This window comes from Amblyomma americanum, chromosome 11, assembly GCF_052857255.1.
Source record: "Amblyomma americanum isolate KBUSLIRL-KWMA chromosome 11, ASM5285725v1, whole genome shotgun sequence".
NCBI classification, from domain to species: Eukaryota; Metazoa; Arthropoda; class Arachnida; order Ixodida; family Ixodidae; genus Amblyomma; species Amblyomma americanum.
Window position 1 is genome coordinate 127808944 of NC_135507.1, and position 7552 is coordinate 127816495.

Below are 7552 nucleotides of genomic sequence, written 5' to 3' on the forward strand. Positions count from 1 at the left end.
GATGCATAGGCAAACCCTTGTCGCTCCTCAAGGGAGCCCTGTCGCGGCCGATCGGGGCCCCTCTCACCCCTCGGCGCGCGACGCGCATCTTTTTCGCGGCAGCTCTCGCTGCCCGTGCATCGTTCGAGCTCGCTGCGGCATCCGACCCGAAGGCCCGGTTGTCACCGCGCGGCAAGAGAGCACGCGCCCTTAGGCAAAGCATTTGTAACGCGCCCACCAGTGCGCACGCGGCCGCTAGGGCCGCGGCGTTCAGGCACTGGACGGCGCTTGCTGCGTAGCCGAGACGGCCTAGCCGCCAGACGACGGGACACGCCCGCGTCTTCGGCGCAGTCTCACGGAATCGAGTCCGGGTAGCACGGAACACACTTCGTAACACGTGGAACAGCGTCGTCCGACAACCAGCCCCTATCGCAGACGCGGATGAGGCTGCAGACGAATGCCGTGGGGTCCACGGGACGGGGACACGCTGGGCACGAGGCCGCATATCAAGACCCGTACGGCGCGCGCGCGCTCGGGCGCACGCCACCGACAGTGCCACAAGGACCCCCATATAGTAGCAGCGATAAGTACCCAGACCTCCGTGGGTTGGTAAGTGGCCGTACTCGTGCCGATCTCGCCGTAAATTTGGCGCAAATCGTGCGCGCCCATCGGGCGGCATCGCGGCGCGCGCGTTTCGCGGCGCCCCGCGCGAACCGAACTCGTGGACTTTGCCGTGGCGCTATCGGCCCCTCTGTCGGTACCGCGGTTCCGGGGCGGGACCTGGCCAAATCGCGGGCGCGACAGCGCAGGCCGGCATCGCGGCGCACCACACGAGCCGTACTCGTGGCGCTTTCGGATCAAGTGTCGCACAAATCGTGCAAATGCCATGGGCCGAGGTCGCCAAATGCACAAATGCGCCTCCGGGGCGTCGAGAGCCGCGTTTCGGACTTCGCCGACGAAGCGCGCACTCTACGCCTCCGCGTCTGCCGCGGCGGTATGCCCCCCTTATATATGCAGCGATAAGTACCCAGACCTCCGTGGGTTGGTAAGTGGCCGTACTCGTGCCGATCTCGCCGTAAATTTGGCGCAAATCGTGCGCGCCCATCGGGCGGCATCGCGACGCGCGCGTTTCGCGGCGCTCCGCGCGAGCCGAACTCGTGGACTTTGCCGTGGCGCTTGGCGCCGTGCTCGAGGCGCCTTCGCCGCAAGAGCCGCGCAAATCGTGCGGCACCCATCGGCGGCATCGCGGCGCGCGCGTTTCGCGGCGCCCCGCGCGAGCCGAACTCGTGGACTTTGCCGTGGCGCTATCGGCCCCTCTGTCGGTACCGCGGTTCCGCCGCGGGACCTGGCCAAATCGCGGGCGCGGCAGCGCGGCCGGCATCGCGGCGCACCACCCGAGCCGTACTCGTGGACTTTGCCGCCGCGCTAAACGCCGTACTCGAGGCGCTTTCGGATCAAGTGTCGCACAAATCGTGCGCGAACTCGTGCAAATGCCATGGGCCGAGGTCGACAAATGCACAAATGCGCCTCCGGGGCGGCGAGAGGCGCGTTTCGGACTTCGCCGACGATGCGCGCACTCTACGCCTCCGCGTCTGCCGCGGCGGTATGCCCCCCTTATATATGCAGCGATAAGTACCCAGACCTCCGCGGGTCGGCCGGGGCGGCCTCTCTTGAACTGCTATAACTCCGCCGGGCGACGCACTAGAGTGGCGCAAAAGGTATCAAATTCTTAGTCTTTCAGAGAGCTATACGCTGATGTAAAAATTGTACGGCCCGACTTAACGGGACCAGCGCGAAGTTTGTAAATGTCGTTGGACCCTGCCCGAGCCAGACAGCCTAAACGCCCGTATCTTGGGATAGATAAAAAGCACAGAGGCGAAGAGGGTGGCAAAAGCTTCGCGCTTTCGAGCCCAATACGCCGATGAAAAATTCGCACGCCTCCGATGCCTGGTACGGCCGCAAAAAATTCTCAAACGTTACCGGGGCGAGGAGTCCTTTGTGCAGGGGCGAGCGCTTATCGCTTGTATCTTTCGATGGGGCAAGAAGAGAGAGGCGAATGTGGCACCAAACGATTTGCCGCTCCGAGACCTATCCTGCCATGGAAAAGTCGTGCGCCTCCGATTTGCGGGAGAGCGGCAAAAACTTGAAAACTCTATCGCGTCCGCCCCAGGCGAGACCGCCTGAACGCCTCTATCTTCGGCTAGTGAAGAAGCAGGCGGACGAGTTTGAGTTTGAATTTATTTCCACAAACAAGGAGATACAATTGTTGTGAGAGATACAAGGGGAAAAAGCTTCTCAGGGTCAGCTTGACCGACCACAGTGCCGTTACAGAGGCTGCAGCAGGGCGGAAGTGAAGGCTTATAAATGAACCAGGGGTTAATACAAATTCAAAACAAGAAACCCAAAAAGATACAATTGCAACAGTAAAAGAAAAAGAAAACGCCGTACACCGCTTATTACAGAAAGACATAGAGGCGCACAAAAATATCTCAGGCAGGTTTCTCAAAAAACAAAACAAAAACAAGTGAGCACGTCGATGTCACATCGAGTAATGTCATTTAGTGACTTCGGCAACCTGTAGCTTAACATTTGTTGACCACAATTAGTTCGCTTGCGAGAAACACACCAAGTCTCCGGATGCTCGAGTAGTGTAGGGGGCAACGCGTATTTTTTTTAGATTTTTGTTTTTTTTGTTCACGAAAGTCCGACAACACAGTGCCTTGGTGCAGAGGGCAGACGAACGGCGAAAATCAATCCGCCTGACTGGGCCCTATGCACCACTCGAACGCAACAGCAAGGAGCACTTATATAGACACACAGATACACGTTATAATGACCACAATAATTGTAGAGCACAACTTTCAAGTATAAACGTTCATTCCATTCTTATTACTCAGAAAACGCGTCTAAAAAATCGCAGAAAAGGACAGTGCAAGAGAAGACAAATAAAACATAACTATAGAAACTGAATGCGCGCCTAGAAAAAAAAACAAAAAAAATATCAGAACAGACCAATGTGGAAGACTGTGCGAGTTGGTGGGTAGTCATTCTAGAAAAAAACAGCGCACACAGGACAGGGACCAAGGGAAGAACCGACGACACGAGCGCTGACTTACAACTGATTTTATTAAGCGGAAAGTGAACACTATATTTAGGAAGGAAGTAGCAGGTACAATCAGAGGCAGTCAACGTCAAAGAGGTGTAAATGGCCGATAAAATCGATAAAACCGTAAGGGGTGAAGATAAAACAAGATAAAACTCAACAGATGACAAGCCATGGTGTAAAGAACGCTAAGACACGTGAGTAACACGTACAATGCCATGAATAACAAAAAACCGAATACAATCAACAGGTGGAAGGCATCTGAACGTGTGAACAAAAGCAGTGTGAACAAAATTTAACAACTGACATGCGCTTGAAACGGATAACCAGGCACATAACTCACACATTCATCCGTTTTCTTTTTTCTTTTCTTGAGAGGTACGCCACTTCTTTTTCTGATAAAACTACAGATGGCGCGCTGACGCAGTTGTATTTATTGGATTTTATGTTGAAGGCTTCCCTACTTATTTGATCCGAGTGGCTTCCTATGATTTTACAGTTTTCAAATTCAGGATGACAAGCACTGCAAATGTCTGTACAAGGCTTTCTCGAGTTACTTTCAAGGTACCTGTCCTCAACCTACTGTGCATGGAACGAGCACATTTACCTGCAAAAATCTGGAATACCCATAGGATCATGTTTAGCACCCATACTCAGTGACATTTTTCTGGCGTCTACAGACAGGACCTTGGCTTCCATCCTTCCCAGCTCATCTGTTATAAGGACGTTTCGGTATGTCGATGATTATCTCGTGGTCATAAATAGCCACAGGCAGGCGTTCCACTCAGACCTTCAGAATATTTTGCATACTTTCACTTCGACCATGTTCCCTCTAATCGTAACTCACGAGGTGCCAGTAGACAGCACTATCAGATTTCTTGACATCAAGCTGGAATTCCAGGTCCATCACATTAGTTGGAACTATGAACCACGTAATAAGAAACCGGCGATTCATTACCATTCAGCACATTCGAAATTAGTGAAGAGAGCAATCGCGAGTCTTTGCATGTCTAACGCGCTCAAGAGATCATGTCCTCACAGCATGCTTTCCAGCTTTGACACACAACGCAAATAGGTTATTAGGGGCAGGCTATCCCAATCACCTGTTCATCTCCGTCGCCCACAAGCTTCAAAAGCGGGTGAAAGGAAAAGAAAGGATAAATGAAGGAGGTAGAGACAAAGAAAAAAAGAAACAAAAAGTCGCAGTGATCCCTTATCTCCACGCTCTGTCCCATAATCTTAAAGAAGTCATGAATAAAGCAAAGGTGAAGGTGGTGTTTTCAGCTCCGGAAAAGCTTGCAAATATCTGCAACCGCGTTAACCCTCCTTCCAAGACAGCAAGAACATGCAGCAAAAAACATCGTAAACAATTCGTACCGTGTCAGAAGGAAGTAATTTATTCAATACCTTTAACTTGCGGAGACAAATATATTGGTCAGACGGGCAGATGTAGTAATGACCGATTGCGGGAACGTAATAAAGATGTGGAAAAGGGGGTAAAAGGACATATAGCAGCCCGCATAGGAATTTGCAGTGCTTGTCATCCTGAATTTGAAAACTGCAAAATCATAGGAAGCCACTCGGATCAAATAAGTAGGGAAGCCTTCAACATAAAATCCAATAAATACAACTGCGTCAGTGCGCCATCTGTAGTCTTATCAGAAAAAGAAGTGGCGTACCTCTCAAGAAAAGAAAAAAAGAAAACGGTTGAATGTGTGAATTATGTGCCTGGTTATCCGTTTCAAGCGCATGTCAGTTGTTAAACTTTGTTCACACTGCTTAAATCCTTGTCACCTTCACATGCCTTCCACCTGTTGATTGTATTCGTTTTTTTTTGTTATTCAAGGCACTGTACGTGTTATTCACGTGTCTTAGCGTTTTTATGGTTCTTTACACCATGGCTTGTCATCTGTTGAGTTTTATCTTGTTTTATCTTCACCCCTTAACGGTTTTATCGATTTTATCGGCCATTTACACCGCTTTGACGTTGACTGCCTCTGATTGTATCTGCTACTTCCTTCCTATATATAGTGTTCACTTTCCGCTTAATAAAATCATTTGTAAGTCAGCGCTCGTGTCGTCGGTTCTTCCCTTGGTCCCTATCCTGTGTGCGCTGTTTTTTTCTAGAATCAGAACAGAGCATTGCAAGAGCCGACACAGATGCAACGTATGTATAGAAACTAACTGTGTACCTACCAAGAAAATTAAAACAAATGTGCTAAAGTTATAAGCAGGAAAAATAAAATAAAAAACTATAGTGCATTTCCCAAGAAGTGACTTTCCGCTCGCTTACGAAAAGCAGACAGGGAAAGATGAATTAAATCGGGATGGGTTCCAGTTCAAATGCTGCGTAGCAGAGTTGGTTCTGTTTCTTGGTTTCTGTATATTTGTGCGTCTAAACCCATATCGTTGGTGAATTTGGAAAAAAAAACAACAAAAAACATTGTTGTCGATTGGCTACGAGTTCCAGCAATGCCGCCCGACACTGTCGCTGGCAGTGTAACGTTTGTATAGGTAGTACTCGCTGAAGTTGGAATATGTGGAGTCATATCTTGAAAAATTTTCAACAAAGCGAATAGATCTCTTTTGCAATAAAAAGGGCATTTCAAGATTACATTTCCCAGTGACTTCCCAGATAAGCGAACCATAGCGAAACCTGGAATGAACTGCACTGAAATAAAGCTGGCGCAAAAAATGTCCGTTGGTCAGCGACATCAAACTTTCCAAATGTTGAAAAGTGTTTGTTCGTTACATTGGCGAGAGCTTCGCCTCTTAGTACCCCCCGCCCCTGTTTAGATATCATCAACCGGGATTTCTGTTTGCGGTATTTTGTAGAGTTTCCTCTACAGTACGCCAGGTCTTTTGCGGATCGCAGTGAATTCGTTAGAACCTTCCACTGCAGTGATGAATTCGAGATTTATATATGTCCGAACCTAATCTATTCCTATCTTATTTATGCTGTTCTAGAATTGACAGCTCTCTCGTTTATTTTTTTTTTTTAAATATGCCAAACAGGTGATTTCGGCCTCTTATGCGCTTTACTAAAGCAAAAGTTTTTCGCAAGTTTTTGGCGCTTTTTTGCCCTTGGTTAACATTGCTACAGTAAAAGCGCAGCTCTATTATTTTTTGCGACTATTGTGTACTACATTAGGGTCAATTTCGCAAAGACAGTACACATTGGAGACCATGTGTTCATTTTTTTTTTCCTGTGTTACAGGCTGAACCGAGATGTAGTGATTTGTGCACGCCATCTTGGAATAAAGCAAGAGGTGGTCACTAAAATCACTCAGCAAGACACCTGGGTCCTGTTCGTCGCAATTAGTAAAGCATAAATCAATTAGGGTCTCACCCGACCCCAACTAGCACGTGTAGGCGCATTAACAATGTTAGAGAAAACATGTAAAGAAATGATGTCGAGAAAGTCACTTGTTGCCGCTGATTGTTCCAACACATGTCATGGTAAAATCGGCCATAATTACAATTGGTTTCTTATCGGTATGCTATCAATAAAAGAACAAAATTCTTGCAAAGGGGGCCGATAACCAACACCGAACACAGAACCGCTTCTATTGATAAAAATCCCAGACTTGAAAAACTGTGCTTCTATAAAAGATTATTTTTAACCTACAGTGCAACTCCACCGCCTTTATTATTTTTCCTAGACCGCACCTGTATCCTTCGAAGCGGACGATGTCCGCAGTTTGTGCATACCATGTTTCACTGAATGGCAATATGTCAAAACTGCGGTTTGAAGAAGATAAAGAAAAAAGAAATGTTGACCTCCTCATCCTTATTCTTTAGGCTACGCACGTTTGCGGAATAAAAGAAAACTGTGGACCGGGCTTGTGCGGCCGGCCCGTTTTAGAACATCGAAAGAACTAGAATCTCGGTAAACACGGTCTCGCGTTACGAATGGCATTCCTCGCACACCAAGCAGTGCAGTCATCCCCATTTTACTCAGGTCATTTTCATCTCGGATGCGGATGGCTCGCGTTCTGGCCTGCAGCCTTTCGCGCAAGGACATGCCCGTTTTTCCGCCACGCGAACGCATAGCCCTTTCCTGTACCGTTTTCACGTGCCAGGAAATCAGACCGGCGCACACGTCTTTCTGCTTGGAAATAACTCGGATCTTCTAGGTGCTGTCTGCGAAGGAAAGGCGCGTTATAAATCAAGGGTTTTACGGAAAGCGGAAGGCATCCGACAGAACGGACGAGACTAGGCACCTTAGACGGCCGCGAAAAAATCCGAAACGGTACCGGGGCGATCACTTATCGCTTGCCCTATCTTCCGATAGGGCAAAAGGAAAGAGACGTATGAGGCACCAAACCGTTCGCCGCTCCGAGGCCCATCCGCGGATATTAAATTCGTAAGCCTCCGAAACAGGGTGCGGCCGTAAAAAATTCCCAAACACGACAGTGTGCTCCATTTTCAAAGTCCGAACAAACCTACCGCGTCTGCCGGGGAGAATAG